The 24,677-nt window shown below is 36.8% G+C and overlaps 1 protein-coding gene across 3 annotated transcripts in view; it reads left to right on the top strand.

Moving 5' to 3' along the window:
* Tei (irregular chiasm C-roughest protein teiresias) overlaps positions 1 to 24,677 on the top strand; it is a 321,127-nt gene that overhangs the window by 5,663 nt on the left and 290,787 nt on the right. The window lies entirely within an intron of this gene.

Genomic DNA, 24,677 nt, shown 5'->3' with positions numbered 1-24,677 from the left:
GAGTGTAATACAAATTTCCTACTTCGTATCTTTTTTGTCCACGCTTTTCCCTCTTGAAATACAATTGCGTAATTGCGGGCGATTAGCATTCCGCGCAAGGAGATCGCGGAGATTCCGTCGCATCCGGCCGAGGAAGCCTCTCATTAGACTGCGTACCGGAACTCGATGGGTCTAATTATTTTCCGAGTGCCTGCGAACTCGGAGAGATTCGCGTTTCGGGGGTGACTCGAATCGGGGTCACACGTATGCATCGATATCCCTTTCTCGGTATCTCTCTTCGTTTCTCTCTCTCTTTCTCTCTCTCGTCCACATATCCGTTTCTCTTGTATATACCCTTAATGCTGCGTTCGCGCATGTATCGACACCCGCGTGTATAGCCGCAAACAGTTCCTCCTGCAGCCATTCCTAAAATAGATACGCGCGAGCATATTTCGCGAATCGTGCGTGGAAGTTGCTCGAGATAGTAAGAAGAAGCATGGACCCGTATCTATAACTCGAAAGTAGAAAGGAACATTTACGTTCGACTTTATGAGTCGTGCGAAAACGTTTATGGTTTTCGTACGATAAAAGTTGCTATAAAAATTTATTTTGGCTCTCTTGTACGACATTATCGAGGAAAGTGTGCTTTCTGTATATTATATACATACATTGATGAAGATATATATTTTGTATCGTAAAAGAAGATTAAATTTACTCCAGATTTCTATAATTTTTTCACATCTATTAAAGGAAAATATGATGTGAGATCACGTTTTTTTCTGTCATACCAGCAATGTAAAAAAATACAGTTATGCGTATAGAGGTTTAGACGAATCCGACTATATATTAATCGGAATGTCAACCCGATCGAGTAATATGGGGCTATACAAATTTTGTCGAATTTTGTCGAATTAAATCCAGCTGGCATTTTGACTATTGTCACTATTGTCACTGGCTTTTTGAAAACGATTAAAATTGTTGAAAAAAGGCATCGAATGAAAACACGGAAACACCGCGCGTGACGACGAAATGGCCTGTTTAGTCGAGAGCGTACGCGGGCGCAACGTGAAAAGGCAGGGACGACACAACGGAATATAATCTCCCCTTCCCTGCTACGGCTCGGATCGTGCTGGATTGTCAGGGGTTGTGTTCTCGGTGGATCATGGCGGATGAGGGAACGCGGGGCGCGAACGAGGGGCGAGGGAGGGGACGACGATGGCTTCTCGCTCAAAGGATGCTGAAGCGAATGGGATGCGGACGTCGTTGTCACGACCAGGCGTGAGGTCGCTGATATTCCCTTGTCTTTTATTAAGGAGGGCTTCCTTTCTACGTTTGCGTCGCTCGTTCCTCCTTTCACACTCTCATTACTCTGTTTAGTGGCCACAGCCGATGTTCTTTTTTACGCGCTTCTCTCTGTCCGTCTTTCGTTGTACCGACACCGCCGCAACGCGCCCTTGCGAATAATGCTATAATTATTTCCCTGTCCCTTTTTCCTTTACTTTTTTGCTTTCTTTCTCTCTCTCTCCCTCTCTCTCTCTTTCTCTCTATCTATCTCTATCTCTATCTCTATTTCTCTTTCTCCTTCTGCCAAGGTTCATCTTTGTACTCCCCGCAAACGATTCTTTGCGGCATTCTGTCCGCCTCGCCATATGTTGCTGGTTTTTTCTCGTGGTCATTAACGCGCAGCGAATCGTGCGATGAATGTTTAATTTCGGTTTTCTCGTGGTCCGCGAGAAATTGGATCATCCACAACCACGATATTTTCTTTCACGCTGGAATCGAAGTGCGGAAAGTTTTGGATTTATTTAATGATAAATTAAAAGGCTACACTGATGATATATTTCTGTACAATTATTAATATTATAAAAATGCAATCAGAAGTAAGCGCTATAAACGAGAGATTCTTAGACATAGGCAATATCGTGATTTATAGAATAATGAATAAATAACGTTCAAAAGATTATCCTTCATTCAGAAACACATTTAACATCTTTTAAAGCTGTCCAATCTCAATCGATGAGTATATCATTTGGTCGAAATTGTGCGTTATGAATATTAATTTTGATTTTACTACGATAGCTTGATGTGATATTGAATTCCCGAGAATACTCGAAAAATACCGTTTGCTTGATATCACTCCATATATGATGCAAGAATTTTTGGAAGATATTCGCGAACGACCCCGTTTTCTTCCTTTACTCTTTCGATTCTTTCCAGGAAACTTCCTCGCTCTTTTTCCCGACCGAGCAACCTCGTCGTCTCGAATTCTCCGCATTTATCTCTGGAAATAGTATATAATTATATACTATACAATATATAATTATATTTGTTTCGATATGACGTAGTGTTTTCTTTCTCCCTTATCATTACGTAGGCATTACTTCAATAAGACGCGTTTGATTTTACGGAGGAGTAGCGGCGCACAGAGGCTGCATTTTGATCAAAAAGCTTCGCTTTAAGAGTCCGCGTCCTAACGCCACCCTTCAAAGTACCATTTATTATTTTTTCTATGTCGCGATATTGGCTTTTGTGAGAACGCACCCGACCGTTATAGATGTATCTTAAATGTTACACGCTTCGTTCCTCATCCGTTTCGCTTTGTTAGCTATCTTAAGATCGCGCTGCTTTGTTCGATATTTTTCTTCGCGTTTCTTATTGTTAACGTGGCACAAATAGATGCCGTGTAATGACGCGAACATTTCTGTTAAGACGATAACGAGATACGTCTGTATTCCTTTGCGCTACGTTCTTTATTATTACTAACTCGTCCATCTACGATCTCTTTACGCAACACCATATTTTTACAGCCCTTATCTGCTTTCGCGATCTCGTTTATTACGTCTTCCTCTGTATTCTTCTGAGCAGACACCTACACCTCAGTTTCCACCGTCTCATTTTCTTTATCATGCTCCCCATTTCTCTTCCTTCCTGCCTTTTGCCACGACGTTTCCTCTCGCGTTTCGCTCCCTGAGAGAAGTCTGCAGTAAACTATATTCCTATTTCTCGACGAATCCTACGCTTTTTATAGATATCCGTTAGTGTCATGTATGTCGAGATTTTTCAAGGCGCGACACGGATTCGCAGGTAGTATCCCAGATCGTCTCACTTTCTGGGTCACTCTCCCCCATCCCTTATAAACGCCGCAATAAAAGTTTGCGACTTCTTCGTAACGCGGACACACCTGCGGTCCTCCTCTCTCTCTTCGTGTGTTCTTCGCTTTATCCTTCGTCCCATATCCAGCGAGATTGATAACGTATCTTTTTACAGATCGGATCGGGCTTTTTTGTCGCTCGTTGAGGCGCTTGCCGCCTCGCAAAAAAGCTCTGGGTCCCGTCATCAGCAACGCCGCGAAAATCCGTGTAAATGCGCGTCGTCGATAATCTAAATGATATGAAGAAATCTCTTTTCTCTCGGCAGCTACCACGTCTCACGAAAAATGCTAACGGGAGGGAAAAAATTGAGAGAGCGCGCTTCTGGTTACATCGCGCGAATGCGAAAATCGATTTTACGACAGTCGCGCGGCGCGCCCGACTTTCACGCCGCGTGCAAATAAACGCTCGTTACTCACGACAGATTTTTCCCGTTCCGTGCTTTAACGAGTGACTTATATAGGTGGTAAACAATACTTGCGTCCACGTTTGTAGCAATGTCACGCCATTTCCCTGGATCCTGATGTAACAGCGAAATAAGAAAATACTGTCTCTCTCTCTCTCTCTCTCTCTCTCTCTCTCTCTCTCTCTTGCAACACTACGTGCAGTTCGCAATCGTGATGAAAGCGACACGCAGATTTAAAGTCGATCCCTCGCGGATATACGTATTCGCCGTATATATGATTTCGTGAAATAGATATATCGGACAATAGTTAAGATAGATACTCGCATCGCGGTAGTTCCTAGTTTAGGTCTCGTGCTTCGAGAAGAATCAAATCACTTCGGGTGGGATCGTAACGTCGACACGTTATTCCGACCGTTTATGAAAAAAAAATATATATAGACATACATATAGACAATGTGCCGTAAAATATTACGGAGCTCATAAACACACCCGTGGCTTTTGATCGTACGGTTTATTGACTCGATTCGTGATGTGCAGGGCAAACGTTTTATCGTCACTGCGACAAATGTGGAATTAATCAAATTGTGAATTTTTTTTCTCCACGAGCGTTCGCCCGATCGCGATTACAAAATCATTGACCGCGCGCCACTCTAAACGCAACGCAACAAACGCAACGTAACGCAACGCGGCGTAGCGGCGGTTTGCGATCCCGATGCGCCCGGTCTCGTTTTATTGGCGTTGCTCATCCCGGCGTGAACGGGCGATATTACGCATTAGAGATTACGCTTGTGAGCCGAGCGCCGAGCTCGGCGTCGGATCGCGTTCGTTTTCGCGAAACCATCGAACCGGGAGCAATCGATACGCGGCTCCGTGAAATTATGAGCATCATCGCGCCGACGTTTTATCCATCCCGAGGATTTATATTTCGAAAAATCCCTCGACAACGAGCGCGCCATCGCATCGCATTGCGTTACTCTGGTGTATATATCATTCTCTCGCCATGTGGGATGCGTGAATTGAGATAAATGCACTGAATTGTATATAAATGTATTGAACTTTCGATAGTACAATATATGTTAGATTCAGCAAATTAAATGGGTATCGAATTTGAAAATAATGAAAATGTTTTCACACAGTTAGTTCCGCGTAAGCTGTATCAATTTCATTTGAATCTTAAATATACAAACTCGTTAACGAATAGATAAAAAAAGTTCCGACAAATCAATATAATAGACCTTTATATGCCAATACATCCAGGAATATAAATTTATGTGTACATCATATTTCTGGATGTATATAAAGGACTATTATATTGATTTGACGGAACTTTTTTTATCTATTCGTTAATAAATTTGCATATTTAAGATTCAAATGAAATTGTTACATTATACATATATGTATATTATACGTATATGTATATTAGAGACATTTTTGCATTTGGTTGCTGCAGTTGGAAACCCTCGTTAGAGTTTGCATGCGTAATCAAGGACAGTAAGTTCGGAGTTAGAGTTGCGGTTCGAGAACTGCTCTAAGTTTGACGGCGCTGTTTGAGACAATTAGCGTCTTTGACGTTAACGACATTAATAATTAATAATCGATATTTCGAAATTTAGCAACTTCGTGCCGTGGCTTCTCTCCATAACATCAGTAATCGCATTCACGGTTGAGTTGAAATACAATGTGTTCGTCGATCCATACCTGCGAATATATATTAATTGCGTGCTTTTGATAAGAGCGCAAATAACAATATTATTGGAATATTAACGCATCAGCGAGAGCGTAGGTTATTGTGATCGCGGTATTCCCAATTGTCCGGTGCGACTGTTTATAAAATCCGTGATTGTTACGACTGAATACGAGAATATCGCAAGAGAGAAAATATTTTATTTCAATAACAGCAAAGTTCGAAAATTGTCGGTTTGACAGATATATTCTATGAACGATATTTGGACAATTTCAAAACGGTCTATGCCTATCTCATTTTCAACATAACAATCTGCCGTGCTAATTATAAAATAAGATCAATTTCCACGAAATTGTATTTTTATTTCGTCTGTTTAATCGTATGCATTTTTTGTTGTTATAGTTAGTTTATTATTAATTTTGCATCGTCCCACACGTGACGGAAATATCTCAATGCCATATCTTTATGTCTTTAATACTTGAAAACAGGAGGATGACTGCGCTTGTTAACAGTTTCTGCGGTCGGAGGGTGTCTATAACGTTTGATGATTGACACTGTCGCTGTCAAGTCGCGTTGTAGTTTCATGAAGCGTAAAACAGTCATCCTCCGCTTGGGTCATCGCTTTTAAACAATCGACATCTTTGATATCTGCATCAGCTTCATTAATAATCCATGATAGATATTCAAACCTCAAATACTATTCTCTACTATTGTAATACTGTCATACTGTGTATCCTCATCGTGTATTTATTATGTCGTTGAGTGAATTTTCATTGATTTTAACACACATCTCTATCGTACTCTGTCACATAATAACGAATCGGAAAGAGAATGTTGATCGATGTTATATTAATATATATGTTAATAATTAATTTGAAATGGAAAAAACAGAATACTTAGAATATAATTATTTTATAATACATTAGACTTCTTAGCGGTGAGACTGACTGGCACATGGCTTTTGATAAGTATTGTTTTTGTTTCGTACAACGCGCCGTACTATTATTCGCAGGCGAGAGCTGTTTCGCGTGTCGACGTATTAATTCTTTGAATGTGATTGTGAAAGTGGAAGACACCAAACAGCATCGTATCTTATAATTACTACAGTAAACAATTAAGGATTTGCAAACGTGTCGAAGAGACGACATTTCAATCTGATTAAAGCAAATTCTCTCGTCTAACTTAAGACTCAAGTGATAATAACTTTATCCCAAATTACATTTAAATCAAAAGTTGGAAGCGCGATTTGAGATATATTCGAATTCAAACAAGAAGATAATTATCGTCCGTAAATATCGTGAAACGACAATTTATAATTCTCATTCTTTATCGCTTCCACTTCTATCCCAAATAAATAAATCGTGGAAAATATCGTTAGTATAAATACAATTTTATAAATAATTGTCGTTTTAATACGTTTTACGAATTTCTGTATTAATAGATATTATTAATAACAAATTTGAATTATTATGTGCGATTTATTTAATTTGTTCTTTTAATAGCAATTTACATGGTTAACATTAATTGTCTTATTTAAAAAGAATAATTATAAGAATAATTGTTTGAAGAATAAAAGTTATCTTAGTTTTAATCGAAAACTATTTACAACTATCGTGTTCAATTTTAACTTAGTTCTTTATCAGAAAAGTGACTGTAAGTGCAAGGCTTAGTGAGCAGTCAGTCAGTAGTTTTATTGCATCAGTCTTCGTAATTCGTAAGAAAGTCCCAAATAGCGATTCCACTTTTTCTTCTTAGTCCGCTATCTTTCCAACATTTGGGCGTCGGGATGTCAGCGATTGCGGCAATGTCATGCTTGGCGCTTTGCGCTGATAAACGGGATGTTACTTGCGCGTGCTGCAGAAAAGTGCTTTCAGACAGCCGAGGAGATTTACGAGTGCGATAGGCGCTTCGAAACGCTGAGCTGATAAAAAGTCCGTCACTGAAATTTCGCGAATTTTTGACCAACTTATGAAAAACGAGTCCTTGTCAGAGAGAGAGAGAGAGAGGAAGAGAGAGAGAGAGAGAGACAATAAAATGAATGAATATCCAACAATAAGTATTTGAAATAAATGTCGGTATATATGTTAGAAGTATTAATAAAGAAAACAAGAGAATGAGAAAGGAATTTATTATAAATCTAAAAATATATCGATATTAGGCTACTGCATAGTAAGTATGAAAATTAAGAAAATAAATAAATAAGTTGATATCTTTCAATATAATTTTGATTAATTATTATAATATTGGTTGCACACATGACTAATTTTATGCCAATATATTAATTTGTGGTATTAAAGTATGAGGGATGTTGCATATTATTAGTTAGATAGAATATAGCATGGAACATGGCAGGTTCTCAATATTCGTTTGTAATTGAATATTGATACGAATAATTATGATTTATTGTGTAATGTATGTTACCTAATCAGGATTTTATTTTATTATAACGTTAATCAGCGGATGAAATGTTATCTGACAAAAACAATTGTATGCTTTACAACATTTAACTTAATTGTCATAATTATTAAGTTATTAAATTATTTCGATTAGTCACGATTAGTCAGTTAATTAAAATGATGAAAATTTGAATTATTTGAAATTTTAATAAAACGGTTTGTTTGTTAAAAAATGCCCCTTATACATTGAAAATTTTTAACTAAAAAAATTTTTATAGATAAATGTTTTTAAAGGTTAATCGCATATTAGGTACTTTATTGAACACGTTGCCCGACCGAACGTAAAGATGCTTAAGCCACGATATAATCCACGAAAATTTACTAACACGGTTTATCGGACATTCAATCGATTCGCATTAGGATTACGTGGTTTAAATTTTAATTCGCTTAGATGTATGTCATGACGAGCGACGGAACATCGATTTTATCATCGTCATTATGTTCTCAAGATCTTTATTCAACCTCAGAAATCCGTACATCTCTTCCTCTCTCTTTCTCTCCATGGGAGACCAACGTCTTCCCCGAAAACGACGGCTGATCTGATCATTTATTTTACGTGCGAGGACTCATTTCTCCCGCATTACATCAGGCCGCCGGGCAAGATTTATGTATTTTCGAGGATAGAACTGTAGTATCTGCTTTATGACTCGGCAGATGAGCGAAATGGCTTCCTCGTCGCCGCTCCTCGTCGCTTCCCCTATTGAGTCCCGGGGGAGTCCTTTCTGGCAACGACCGCGTTGCTGTGCGCGACTAACGCATCGACAACTTTTAATGCTCCCTTTTGATTTGCTATCTCGTTCTCGCCGTTCCTTCGTCGTTTCTCCACGTACTCCGTACAGTTTATCTGTTCGTTCGCCATCCGGCAACGATGGTGCGGGGGAGAAAAATGGGTAGTACATTGGCGTGTCGTTCGGTCCCGCAAAAGAATTCTTCCTCCTTCTTTCTTCCTCCATATGGGCAACAATGCTTTTATGTATGTCGTGACATACGTGATGTGGGGAAATCGACGTACTTCAAGCGATCGTGCGTACCGTCCACAATTGCATACGGCAACATTTTGCATTTCCGAATGGCAAGAAAGACCGAGCGCGAATACGATACGCGATCGTGGGAAAATCGACCGAACAGTCATATACCGATCTCTAGAACGAATGAGCCATACTCGACTCGTCATTTCTGCTGTCACCGAAGAGATGCCAGAAATCTCTATCAATAAAGTGTTGGAATGTTTGTATTTTTTCCCGGGAATTGCGCAGGAGTGACGGCAATGACGTATTATTCATAAACCCATTGGAGTGTTCGTTATTTACCATCTACGTTTTTTTTTTTAATGTAAAGTCAGTGAATGTAAAGAATCTTAAGAATGCTTGACAGTACTGATGCAATATTAATAGTACTTTCGATTTTCAATTGGCAAACAACTCCAGCTACATAATCAATAAACTCGAATCAATATATAGCCACGCGAAGGGGAGTCGCGTCAACTCTTTCGATATACATTGGCATCTTTGACAAAAGAAAAAATAAGCTGCGTGTTAATAGAAATCTAAGATATTAGGAGTTTCAAAATAACTTTAAGTAATTAAAGATGCAACTAGTTGTTATCTTTTTTAATATATTTAACGTAATTGTATGTGATATAAATCTAATTTAGGTTATACTACTCCATTCTTTTCTTGCGCATTACATTAAGTTTTCCAATTTTAGAAACAATAAATTCGTGATGGTTAAAAAAATTTCATTGGTTTAATTTATCCCGTTATTTAAACGATAAAAAAAAATGTTTTATGCCCACAGTTTTCATGAGATATTCAATATCGCGGTGATGGAGTCTTGCGCGATGATATAACAGTCACTTCTAATCTTTTGATCCACATTTTCGATGCACGTGAGCGTGTGTACATACGTATAAAGCTGCCGCGTAAATTCCGCGCTCGTCGATATGAAAGTTTCAGTGTTCTCGGCGCACTTTTCATTCTGAAATTTTCATGAAGGCGCATTGATCCGCGAACGATTCATCGGATGCGTCGACATACGTTTCACATGCCGCGGTGAATTTTATGCACATTTGTACGCGATAAACGTTTGCAAGTCGTCAGCATATTGTTGCTGTCAGTTTGCTAAAAGCACCGATTATTGGGAGTTGTAACAATTGTTCGGCAATGTTATCGTTTTCGATTGCCTTTTGACGTATTGTTCGCCGTAGTCGTACTGGCGACAATATTCGTAGAGCGAGTGAACTGAATGGAGACGTAAACCATACAATTAACGTAGCTAGTGTGAATACTTACGGTAAATAGTTAATACTTTTTTTAGCTATGCCAATTGCCATATCGATATATCGCGTGTTTATATTCGTGATATTGATATATGTCAGTGTAATTTGCGCGTAATAATTTGTGATGGCACAGATAGATTGATTTCAAATGAATAAATAAATAAAATAATATATAATATTGTTGCGCTCGCGGTAGTCTACCGCGAGCGCAACAATATATACAATTTTATTTTATACGTATATGGATATATATATTTTTTTAAATTTTGACGTACAATAATTTTACATTTTATAAGATTGTTTATATAAAACTTCTATAATAAAACTGCAATAAAAATTCTATAATATACCTACTAAGAAGCAAGTGATTGCATATTTTATATTAGGAGGAAAATAAAGGACACAGAACGCTCGACGCATATCTCATCCTTCACTCTTTTCTGCCTAGACTAGAGCTTTTGCACATTTCATACGAGCAGCCTCGCCAATCTGCGCAGCGTCGAGTATAGGGGCATTATCTCTCTATAATAATGGCGAGTGCACGAATCGATGGAGAGACAAAAGCAGACAGTCGGTGGGTGGCAAAGGGCGTAAAAGCGGAGGGTAGGGAGGAGGAGGCGAAAGTGGGAGAAAGAGAGACGAAGAAAGCGAGAGATAGAGCCGGACGCAAGCTGGGCGTTGCATTATCGTTATATTTACGCTCGGACAAGTCTGTTCAATCGTTATGGATATATATATAAGCTACACGGTGTAGAAACGAGCAAGCAGACCTTCCGTGTTGTTACTCCTACGAGATGAGCGCGTCCTCGCCTGCTTTCTACCCATTAAAGCTCGGCACTGCGAGCTTTTAACTGAAAGATAATTGCGCATAATGTAGAAGCTCAATTTGTAATTAGTATAATTTAAAATTTGATACCATTTTCTGCACTAGTTATATTATTTATCCTCTTTTTTTACTTTTAATAATAAAATTTGATAAAAGAAATAAATAAAAGAATTATTTTAATTGTAAATTTGCACGTTCTCATGGAACGCAGTTGTATGTGTCGTTCACCTTCTGCCGTTGTCAAGAATAGGATTAGTCAAAGATCTCGTTTGGCGAGCTTTTATGAATCTCTTAGAGATATATTTATTATTTTTACGTCTGCGTCTGCATTGCCTAGTGTTCTTCGATCACGCACAAATTACATTTTGTTCGTGGCGTTTGGGATAATTCTATCGGCGCACGCCGGCGCGGGTTTACGCGAGGCGAGCGAGCGAGCGTGCGCACTTTGCCGCGTCATGCATGTAAAACGCTTCCTCCCATTGTAAAGTATTTCGGCAGCAGTTGTTTTGCCGGGAAATTGAATCAGCACGGACCGGCGCCGTTCCATCGCCGTCGGTTGTGATTTAACGCGCATCGCAATGCCGGCAGAGCGCTTACAGCAACGAGAACGCTTCATTGTCGATTGTGTGTCGTGCTGAAATCGAGCCCCGGGATCTACTCCGCGCACTCTCGCTGAATGTCGTTCGGTCGCGGCGGCGGCGGTGGCGGCACTCGAAACGACGCGTCTCGATACGCCCGGGTATTTGACTGATACAATTGAAACATCAAACATACAGAACTGATTGATCTCCCTCCCCTTCATACGGCGTAAAAGAGAATGCCCGGTGGAAGTGTCAGCCGTTTAGTCGTGCGCGCGGAATCGCATTTGCGTCATACGAACGAATATCCCCGCGCAATTGAATATGGTTGTTCACCGCCAATGAATCTCGTAGTGTATTTTCGTGTGCGTTTCCGTTTCGTTTTTTTTCTAGTCGATTATTTTACGCGTATGATTTTTCCGCCCTATAATATGAAAGTTGTACAATTTTTTTTACAGAAACGGTAGTTTAACATATTTGAAAATAGGTGTCCATAAGATTGTCTCTCTCTTATTTTATATCGTGAAGATTGATATCACGTTTTAATTTAGTTGAAAAATTGAACATTAAATCTAAATAAGTTACTATTCTCGATATCTAGTGATATTTTTTAAACAAATTGTTTTTAATTCAAAATAATTGTGATTAACATTTAGATCTTTATTGTATATAAAAACATAAAACATCAATATATTTGATAGTATCATAAGATGTATAAATAAAAGCATATCTCAGCTGAAAAAAATATTTTAATTCCAAATCTAAAAAAAGTTCAAACAAAATGTTTTAAAATCAGAATTAATTATGCGATGTGAACGACAAAATATTCTCACGAATATGTATTATCTTCATACGTACTAGATATACGAATGTTGCACGTATCCATTTTCATCAAACTAATATGTTTTGTCATATATGTAATGCGCATAATATCAGTGCTAATAATAATACATTTTGTTATCTCCGTTCCATGTGAATCTCATAACATCCGAGTGGCATCGTCTACGTACCAGGAGTACCTCCTCCCTCTCGTAGAATCGTTCCATTATATTCCTATTCGATGAATCGACTACACGCGCGCCATGTGTCTCCCACAGCGTACATATAGGGGTTATTGCACGACAGACAAAAATACACGCGGAGTCGCGAAAGCCGATTTACGTTCTGTATTTAGAACAAAAGCACGCCGTGTACATCGCGCACGTTCGAGGAATGCGCGTGCGTCTACGACTTATGATTCTGATCATAATGACTCATGATAATTCTTGTTCTTATTTAATAAAACATAGAATGTTACATTAATTTACGCGACAAATTAATATAGAAAAGAAATCTAGAAATAGGGTGTAATTGCAGGATCTAGAATTGGTACTACTTGTTTTTTCTATACAAATTTTTCGATCAATTTAGAGCCGATCTCACGATATTGCAATTTGAATACAAATAAATATGTATATCAATTTGGTTTTGCATCTTTCAAATTTTCAACATGAAGCATTCTGGTGTCTAAAACTTTAATTTTACGCGACTGCATGAAGCAAAACCAATTAGAAAATAATTAAAAAGTTAAGTATCAATATTTCTATAACATCGAACATAAAATATTACTATATTCGAGATGCTCAATATTCGAAATGAAATATCGGTATTTCGTATTCTTAATAAAGTAAGGAAATAAACCTTGCAAGAACACAGGCCCAAGTCGGTCATCGAGAAGATTTACGAAGCGGATCGGGTGGATCCACGATCGAGAGACTTCTTTCATCCGCAAGTGCGTCTAATGGACCGTTTCCGGTTACGCGATTGACTTTAATTATGGGCCCTCAAAAAGGATCGACGTGCCTTGAAATAGCCGCTGCGGGCTATTAACCTTAATGGCGATGTAAGGGAGAATACAATGAGATATTAAAAATAATTGACTGCTAGTCTCTCGACTGTCTTCGCTGCTGGCTACGTTGCGCGATTGCGTCGTTGTTGCTCATATATAGCGTAATCGCTATCGCGCGTCGTATATATACAGCGCAACTGCAATACACCGCAGGTCGATGTAAATGGGAAGCGAGGCGAAAAAAGTTAATTGCATGTCAGCATAAATAACGCTCGTTTCGGATGTGCAGCACCGTTGTAAATTTCATCATGTCGCGACCACCATTCCCGCGAAGGAAAAATCGCTTCTTCCGGCCCACGGTAGATTAGGTTCACCGTGCGATTAGGTGCATACCCGATAGCGGGATTTCAACTTCGCCGGCGGTCACGAGAGTCCTTCGGAACGCTACGTGGTTAGATTATTTTTGTAGGACTTGTGCGATCGCGAGAGAGAGAGAGAGAGAGAGAGAGAGAGAGAGAGAGAGAGAGAGAGAGAGAGAGAGAATATCTGCCAAGGACGCCGGTTCGCGAAATTGGTTGTACGAGAAATCAATTCCGGGTTGTGCACCTTGCGTTTTCCATTACTCACCGCGGCTCAATTCTATCTAAATGAAATGGAAACTTTCGCTGTGCCAACGTAAATGTTATCTTCGAAGTATGCGCGGTTTATGTAAAAGGTAGAGCGCCGTTACGGAATCGTAAAGAAGCAATCGATCATACTGTATGTTAAACGGAAGTGCAGATATACCGCTTTTATGTCCAAGCAGAAGAACGTGAGAGAAGCTTTGAGTTGTAGCATAATATAGTTTAAGCAATATATAACATAGTTTAGCGATATATGTGCTTAATGCGATTAACACATCGATCGTGGAATACAGAATTTAATCGTTAATATATATTAATAATATTAATCCTTTGCGGTCCAAATTATTTCTCGCAAATAAACAAAAAGCAAATATTTCTTTCTCAATTTTATTCAATCGGAAGATCTAACAAGAATTTTTATTATTTAAAAGAATTTACGGAGATCCCGAAAATATAGTTTGTCGATATAATTGCGTATCGACTTGAATGCATGGAAGATTGAATAGATAGATATAGATAGATTGAGAGGGAGAGAGAAAGAGAGAAAGAAAGAGAGAGAGAGAGATTTTACAAAAGATTAATTTTTAAACATATTTTACTTAAAATTATATTAAATTTTATTTTTATTTTTGAATTGATAAACATAATTAACATTAGTTGAATTCAATATTTTTCTCTTTAAATTTTTATAATTTTTATAAATTATTAATAATATTTATTTTTTCTGTTCAAATATTTTTAATGCAAGTTTTTAAACTATTTTATATTTATATAAATTTTAATGCACAAATTATTTAAATTATTTATGAAAAAATAGAATTTTTAAGAAGATTTAAAGTTAAATTTACCGAATAAATCAATAAACACTCAGATTGAATGTATAATTACTTTTGTTTGTTAGTTTCCAAATGGAATGATGAAAAAGGAGTTGTTGTAATGATGAGACTTTAATGAGGTATCAAATAATTCTAAAAGCTTTCGCTGCAAGCTGTAAGTTAATAGTCTCAGAAATGGACGACGGAGGAAATTCGCGAGATAAATATTTTATATTTATTCCGTGGCAATAGGTATGCAAATGCGCGTTAATGTTCATACAATCCGTTTAATTTTTGCCTGTTTTTCTCGCCTCGTAAATAACCGCCAGGAAAACGAACTGTGTCAAAACTGACGGGAAAGTCTCACAAATTTCCCATGGCCAGGGTATATACGCATAAAACATGTGTCGCGATAACATTCGGACGATCGTTTAAACAACATCCTACGGGGGTTGCCACGTGCTTGACGATAAATAACATTTGTACCCGGCATCGGTTTTCGTCGGTTTGCCGTTGACATCGTTTATTTCTGATTAATTGAAAAGCTCGTGTCACCGTCACATGTCGCCTGACGGCGTCGCGCCGCGCAATTTGCCCTGACACACTTTTCGTTTTTCCTTCATCGCTTGGCCTTCGTTCCGACCGACGGGCCGCCATATCGTAAGTTCTATATTTTTTCTCTTCTCGCGAAAATCACCAAGCGTCGCGAGCTTTTCGTCATGGTTGTTTGACTGCACGTCTCGTTTTCTCCGTCAAGTCGCAACAAGATGTATGAAATAAATTCGGAGCGGCTCAATAATGAATTATTCGACGATAAAAACCACCTCGAGGGTATTTCCTTAATGTCAAATGGTATTTTCTCGACGTATTCCAGGTCAAAGCATGCACGATACTCGACAACATTGTCTTCGCGTAACTGATACTTCCTTTATTGATGTTTACTCCGAAAGCGCTTTATTTAAATAAATACATTTTGAGTAAATTAATTTATTTTTATCTTCTCGTATATATATACATATTGTCAGTTTTGTAGAATTGAATGTAATACGAAGCGTGAAATATTTTCGAGCTTATCGGACCTCGACCTAAATAGAAGTTCTCTGTTTGCATAAAAACAAGTCATTATGCAAACAGAGAAAATATTATATATATTTTAGCAAAATAAATGTAGATTATACATATATAGAGTATCGCGCATTCAATAATTTGTTTTGATTGAGATTAAAATAATGCTTTCCTGTTTCAATCTCATCTTCTATCCTATTTCAAGCATCCATTCTTTCCTGCTTAGCACAAATTAAAAAATATTAATTACATTTGTGTATTATATTTGTTTTGATCTTTTGTAAGTGTAGAATCAAATAAAAATTTACTATATCTATGTTTCGGAAATTAGATATAACAAAGCATCGGTTAAAACGTTAGAGAATTTTTCTAGCGAAATATTTATCAAGCGAAATAGATAAAACATTTTGAAGTAAAACAGAGATACTTAATAATAATTTCAAGATTATAGCTGTAAAGCACTCGTTTCTCAATTAGTATTAAATTACGGATGAACTAGAATAATAGCATTCCGCGCACTCGATCACTTCTTCCGCGCAGTCGCAGGAAATTACGAGAGCTCCATACCTTTGTTGAAACCAGATCACCTCGTAATGGCGATGAAATTAGTCTACCTCCAGCCGCACTTGCATTGATAGAAACTTATGAGATATAAATTATACGTGGAAATGATATTGACAACTATCCGATTTGAAGGTTGCATACGAGATTAAAATGTATAACCGCATGAAATGTAGGCTGATGTATCATTATTTTTTAATGCCACACTTACATTGTTATTGTACTGATTGAATATTTATTGATCTTTGAAACGACTTGCACGAGAAATTTTTGTGTACTATTATGGTTGGTAACGTATTTATTTGCCAAACAATTGTAACAATTTTATTAAATCGTTGCTAAACTAAAACTATAAAATCTTTCGTTTCTTTTTAAAGTGGACAGAATTTTATCTTTTATTAAAGAATCAATTATTCTGTAGAAAAGAATGCATGAAGTGTATGTGATCGTCGCAGTGTTAGTATTGAAATGTTTAACAACATATATAATTGATTAAATAGAGCCATGACGAAACTAATGCCGTTGCTATATATTACATCTAAATATCTAATCAACATTTGGTCTTATAGAAGCATGGTAAGAGATCTCCGCAAAGATTAAGACAGGGAGATGATTAGTTAAAATTAGCCGTTCATTAAAATGAAAGGCAAAATTGGATTTCAATGGGATCTGGGGAATAATTATCATGCAGATAATATATGAAAGAGATGATACTTTTTACAAAATAATCTAGATATACGTTTTGTACATATAACATGATTAACGGTAAATAACGCACCCAGGCGCACAAAGTTTAAATTCCAAACTTCCATCTTACATTTTAATTATAAATTATACATTAAAAAATTTTTATAATATTATACTATGTATTATATTTTGGAATTCTCAGATATTGAGGCTTATAACGATTCCGATGATCGCGATAAGCTTAATTCAGTCTTTACGTCGGATTTATTTTTTAGTATTCTCGAAAGAGCGCTTATCGTCGAGCAGAGCCGATTCGATATACTCCGACGATAGTTCGATTCCACTTTTGAAACACTTCCTTTTCGTACGACGATTTCACGGCGTGCAAATATTTCCGATAAACTTTCGCGGAAACGGAAACACGTAGAACGAGATCTGCTACGTTTCACTTGGTTGAGAATCGCGCGAATTCTGTTTACTTTATTGAGGGACAATTGCGTTAAAATTTCATTTGCGCGAATGGATATATAGTTACGCTTCGGTACAGAGTATATTGTTAAAATAAATTATTTACACAGAGTGCCATGGCGGCACTCGCAAATCCTTTCTCCCTTCGAGTCCTTGCGACCGGATCTCCGGGATCCGGCAGGCATTTTGACCCGTTTGCATGACATCACAAACCTCGTTACGACCGGGTGCTTGCCGCAGATTTTAAGTAATGTGTGCCGCATCACACCGCACTTGCAATCCAACCTCTTATCTGGACTGATTATAGGTGCATCTAAGCATTTAAAATTCATTGAATTTTTAAACAACATGCGATACAAAATTTATTTAATTAATTATTACTAATTCCATGTCCTCTCTTTTTATTAGATCTGTGCAAATTTTGTGATATATGTATCTACGTAATATTTTAAAAGAATTAATTACATTTTTACAATAATTTTAAAAAATTTTAAGAGAAAATTAATTAAATTCAAAGTAAGGAAAAACAATTTGTATAAATAAAACTAAATTAAAACTAAAGTTAATTGATTTTTTGTGGAAAGCTTGATAGTCGAAGTGCAATTCCTAGGAACGTGCAATAAGTGAAACTGTTGAACTTAAAGCCGGCCTGTTCGGCGGAATCGCACCTAATCCTTGCGTCACCTTTGCAAGGAAGATCGTAAGATAGTTGAATTACTCTTTTGCTTAAAGCTAGTATGTAGTGGGAGGAAATATATTGCATTGTAGAAATGTCTGTAGAATACCTAGATGCGGAGAAGGGTATGGAAACAGGTAAAAGCTACGAAGGATTAAAGCTTGTGCCATAAAACTGTTGGCAGTTAAAACTACTTATCCTAATTGTGAGAGGATAGGACGCAGAACCATAGAATCATTTGCCTTTTTTATTACGACATAAGTACCTGCTTTTCTATTTCTATGTAGTTGACCGTGGTAAAGCTATATAGTAAGAAAAAACTCAAACTGTATCAAAAAAGCTCATTTTTATAGAGAGTTAATATTTAAATGAGGTATAGGTATACATAATCATATTCAAAGAGTATAACATACTTATATTATATATTTGAGTCTTTAAGCCAATTATGTCATTCATATCTTCCTTATTCTGGAATAAAAGGTTTTGTTAAAGTAAATATGAAAGCCAGCTACTTCATTACAATATAATTTATTTCCGATGTTATAAAGGAGAAGACACGAACATTTTATATTACACAGTAATACAATTACGCGTTGAAATAGGCACAAAGTATCCTAATTTTACTTTTATTCCTCTTAATTTGTGATTTATATCAGTAAAATTATCATCGCTTTGCTTAATTTTTAACTGTACAAAATTCGTGCAAGACGGATAAGCGGTTCCGCGATAATTAGATGAGATCGTTTAAACAAGATCCTACGTGACAACAAATCGTACTCGAAAATAATTGCATTGTCATCAGCGAGAGGTTTATGGAAATTCGTGGCTAGACACTTGGCTAACGGTAACCTCGCGGTATAACGAGGCGCGCACTGATGTTGGGCGACAAATTATCGCGGCCTGTTGTCTACGTCACTTGCGTTACCTACGTTGCGAAGGCGAGTAATTTGCATTTAGAAGAAGCCCGTCTCCGGCTGGCAGCATTAATCTGATTTTTCTCTCGTACCCACCGCAGTTTTTAACTGACGCCTGTCATGATGAGCGCATTGCAGAATCTTCCGTTCTGCTCATTTTTTTGTCCTCCAGATATGCACGTAATTATCACGCGCAGGTGACTGTGAGAAGCGAAATGTGTCTAATAAAAAAAAAAAAAAATTCCATAAAACTTAATAAAAAATTCCGTGGAGGCACAATGCGTGAAAAAAATGCAGATCTTTTTCAATAAATAGAGAATTGCTGCTGAAAGATTAATTTCGTTCTCTTGATCCCGCGTATCATTCATATTACATACTTGTTATTAAGTACCATTGAATCACAAATGTTATTTTTAAACAATATTTCATGAAAACTACAAAGTTAAAAAATAATTTTCTAAATTGTAAAGAGATATGCCGTGAAACATGAAGTAAATGACGTCGAATATGTTTACAATGGAAAAGTTTATGCTAAATTTACTCGCTTCCGTACATTAATTTCTGGATAATTAACGTCAAAAACGGTACTTGAGAAATTGTCTAATTATAATAATTGATAAGAAGTTGAAGCTCGTGTACCGAAATAAGATTTAGACCGTTTTACACGCGATTATTATTGCGCGGATGATAGTGCCATCTTTTCGAGTTAATGTAGTTTTAACGCGTGTTTCCGAAACAATGTTGAAGCGAAACTTTCCTGATCAATATCTCTTTCATTTTTCACGGTAGACGAATTGTACTTTCTTGCGCGATTATGTCTTCTTAGTATCGGCAGTGAAACTTTTGTCACATGCTCATGAATCTTATGCTATCAGCATTTTTTACATTTATGCTTACATTATTGAACTTTATTTTATTAATGTTATTGGATCAAGAAAAAATTTGAGTCATTGTAGTACGCAAATTATGTGTATTTTAAATTACTTGAAATGTTTAACATATTTTCTGCAATTTTCAACAAACTTTTATAGTTAAAGACGCTTACGATAAAATATAGATATTTCATGTTCATTGAGTAAGCCTTAACTTAATTTTAATATTTGAATAGTATTGCATGAAGAATATTGATATTTTATAAACAATATATTCTTGTAGACAATAGGTCGATATATATTCTTAAAGTATAGAATTAATCATTGATCTTCAATTTCTTGTTGCAAAATTTTTTCTCTTTGTTGCCACTAATGCTACGTATATCACAATATGCCAGTATTCTTGAGAAAAGTATATAGACATCTATTAAATTTAAGCACGCACGGCCATTACTCTGCCACGCATGAGTCATTAAAGATTTTTACTTACGCGTTTTATCGCATTTGTCAGTGAAAAATAGAATCGCACGACCGCTGCTCGCGTGTGCGGCGGTGATGAAATTTACGCGGGTTTACATCGCCGCTCGTTTATTCGTTCATTCGACTCGCAACTCGAGTTTTCAGCGTATAATTTGTCGCATCATATATATGCGCCATTGTAGTGTAAATAACGCAGTGATGTTTATTTGTTGTTCTCGCAGCATTCACTTCTCTTAAAAAATAATTTGCATTATCGGGGTCGCCCAAGCGGTATTAAAAATTGAGAAAATCTGATAAGATTGCTTTCGTACGTCAGAAATTACAGAATGCTGCATTGCCCATATATGCAACTATGCCTATTCGGTTGGTGATTAGTCTTTGATATAATATTCAGAGGTAGTTATATAGTGTTTAGCTTTCTTTAGGAATGGCTATTATATATGTATGTAGTTTCTTCTGTAATTTAATAAAATTCTATTTTTAAAGATTGAATTACGTCGCTGATTCTCTTAATATAATTCAATATATTTTCCTTTCTTTGAAATTTCCAAATTCTTTGAGCAATTTGGGGTGGATCTTTTTTTAATAAATTTTAAACATTATTATTTTCCTATAATTTTTAAAATTTGTTAAATTTATTTAATACTTAAATTAAAAAGTTTGGAAATAAAATATATACGAAGTTAAATAGAGTCAAGTTTCAATTATTATTTGTCATGCTCTGTACGCTTTTTATCTCACCATTTTTTGTATATTTATACGAACGATTTTAATGCCGCGTATCGTACGGAAATGAACTTTTCGTTTTATTGTTGTCCCCGCAGCGCTTTCTGCCTCTTATTTGCCGTGAAAGCCAACCAAACAAGTATGCGTTCACAGAAATGCAATGTGGTGGACAATATTGTCTCACGAAAATGGGGAATTCCTTCGTTGGCCAAGTGATTTGCCGTAATTGCGGATTTTCGCTTTTCTCTCTCTCTCTCTCTTATTTTTTCTCCTTCTTATTGCCAGTTTCTATTCTTTCTTCCATCTCGAAAACTAGATCGCGGAACGACTAATAGGACAACCAAGTATGGTCTTGATAATGTGTCCGCTGAAAAATGCCGACAAATTCTGTAATCGCGCATTTTCTCGTTCGCGGATTCTTTATTTTTATAATTTCTCTCTCGCCCGCGCGATACTGCAGCGATGATTAAAAGCGCGCACTCTGTGAAGCGTAATTGGATGACTTCGAATATAATTATAATCTTTTGATTCCTTCGCAGTCTCTCTGTGCGAAGCGCGCGATGAAATTAGTTAGTTATAAATTCCGTCAGAGAAAGGGTTGTACACGGAGTGCCTGCAATTTAATTTAGTGACATATGCGGTATGCTATAAATTCTAAGCGGTCTGCTTTTGATGCGTAATCCTAGTTATCGGTTTATTGGCCATTCCGATTCCGATTGCAAATGCACATCGTTTCGTTTGTATATACGCACGCAATTGTGTTACATTGTTTGATTATAATTGTTTGATCCTAACATGATATTATAATTGTAATACAATGTAACAGTATACAATATCATATTGTAATTCATGTAATTATTACATTAATGCCAATTATGCATCATTTTATGTTATCGTGAAAAGGTTGGTACTTTATGTAATACAATTAATTATATAATATACAATTGAATTTTATTTATATGTGATATTTTTATGCACACAAAATATCACACACACACACACACACACACACACACACACACACACAGTAATTTAATTTATATCATAATTATTTGAGAGAAGAATTTGAAAATTGGAACATAATGACCTCTCAGATTAAATGATTTTTTATTATATTTGAGCTTAATATATTTTAGAAATTTTATAATACACATTAATGTGAGATATAGAGCACCATAGCACTTCCGAAACGAGTTAATAACGAGGCGCGACATCAGTATCGAGTAGCGCCACTAAGAAAATGAACCGACAAAGTCTTCCGATATTAAGTGACGCGCGATGCAAATGCAGTCAAAGACCGACGAGCACTTTAAAGTCCCCTTTAAGAACGCGACATTGACAGGGAGTATATATAGATAAAAAGATTATTTTACGCGATGTCGACGAACCTGGGCTTCGATCCGTTCGCCCCGTCGTCCTCGTCGCCGAGCTTGTCCGATATCGACGATACGAGACTGTCTGCATCACTGGCAATTTTTATCGCGCACTTTAACACGTTTCTCAAGATAACTCGTTCCCTTGCCTCTGCCTCGCCACCTCTGCCGTCTTTAGCATGATAGAATACCTACACATTCTGTACAGAGAACACAGCTTCGATGTATTTTCGTTGGTATTTTTCGATTGGTCAACACTCGTTGTTGTTGTTGTCGCTGTTGCTGTTTTGCCGAGAAATTGAGACGAATCACGTCGGAGGTATCTAAAGAGTGCGGTATTAAATTACTTTCACTAGTCGGTTCGTGGAAGAATTATGAGGCACGACGATAAGAACGAGCGGAGTTGCGGAGTGTAGTAATAAACGCGCAAGATTCTTGTCCCGTGTCTCTCGGGTGGCGGGTAGTTAATTGAGCTCCTTTCCTTCTTCTTCACCGAAATTAATTTCGATTTTCCTTACCTATTTTCATGCGACAATGAAATAGGAAAGTGCGACGAGAAGTCTCTAGTTTATAAAATTGCTCGTGGGTTTCATGAAAATGCAAGGGTCTTGTCGAGTGCCGCGGTCTAATATAATGAATTAAACGATGGCTTTTTTATATGAAATTTTATATAAATCGTTTTTTCACAGCTTTTTATTATGAGAGAAATTAAATTTCAGAATATTATTTTGAATTGGATATGCTGCGGTAATCTTGATGTTCTGGAAATATTTATTGCATGTTTTTAAAATAATTTTTTAACATTTACGACTAGATTCAATGTTGAATTATTAATAGCTAATAAATTGAAGCCAAAGTTTTAGTTAACAAATTAAATTAAAATTTATATTATATAATGTGAATTATTGTTATCACAGAATACTTTCAAAGAATTTATGAAATTCTATTTTTCAATTTTTTGACATAGAAAATCTTCTTGAAAAAAGTTGATTAGTTGATATTTAATTAAAAGATACGATTAAAAAAATTTTTATCAGATTCATGGAAATGATCCGATTCTGTAGTTTGCTCCTCCTTTTGTCGGAATTTCCGGAATACGTGAGCACTGTTTGCGAAGTTCGAACGACGAAGCCAGTTTTTCAATTTGTCATACGGGCGCTGCGTGCGATAATACGTCGAATTTTTTCGGATGCCAACGGCGTTGCAAAGCTTTCCCCGATCGAACGATTTTGGCGATGTGAAACGCGAATGAAAGAACTTCAGAAAACCCGTTAATAGACTGTTGGACGGTTAAAACTTCCAAAGAATTCCATCACGAAGATGGCTATTGAACTGGAGATTTTTGAGGCCAGTACGCGAGAATTTGGAAAGTGCAGTGAGAAATTTAATTTACTCTCTGGCTTTCACAGTAGACTCCTTTTTATGTTATATAATTTATCAGATAGTCTTGAAATAATATATTTTTAGAATATTTAAAAATTTTTCAAGTATTGTTTGTACACTAGGTATTTTTGATACGTGTACGTCTGATTATAATATATAGATATACGTCTGACTATAATATCTAAATTATTTTATTATTTTTTTGAAAATATGTAATATTTAATATTTTACAATCTTTTTAAATATTACAAAAATTAATTATATATATAGTATTAGTGTATATCAATGTAGATATTTATACCGGTTACTTAAATAACAAAAGTTATTTAATAAAATAAGTCTTAAGCACTGAGTAAGGACAACTTAAGTACTAAAGTTTATCCCTCGTCCATTTCTGTCATAAAGAAGTCTTTGACGGCGAAATGTTTTTGGTCCCTACGACAGACCCCAAGAATTCTTGGCAAGTCAACTAATGGGCTGTGAAATGGGTGAAATTTCAGAAAAACTTTTCGTTGTCAAGCTCGCCCGCTCGCTTCTCATTCGCTTTCTCGTCTACGATCTGCCCGGGAACAAAGAAAAGAGAAAGAAGGGTTGCGCTCTGTGCCGCGCAGAGGTCCGGGCAAGAATCCACTGGGAAGTTTAGCAAGGTTGATTAGTTCATCAATCAATGACGAAGTGTTTACCGCCTCGGCATCCGATCAATTATCGACTGATCCGTAGCGTCGGTCGACGCAAACCGTCGCATCGCGGCACTCCGCTCCGCTCCGCTCACGTCCCGAACGTTTTCGCAATTTTGAGGCGTCGCGAAGTCATTGATTGATCGTCGAAGCCAACTTCCTTCTCTAACGCG

The sequence above is a fragment of the Temnothorax longispinosus genome, chromosome 2 (genome assembly GCF_030848805.1).
Source record: "Temnothorax longispinosus isolate EJ_2023e chromosome 2, Tlon_JGU_v1, whole genome shotgun sequence".
Lineage (NCBI taxonomy): Eukaryota > Metazoa > Arthropoda > Insecta > Hymenoptera > Formicidae > Temnothorax > Temnothorax longispinosus.
Note: the sequence above shows the minus strand (reverse complement) of the source record. Positions and strands in the feature narration are given on the sequence as shown.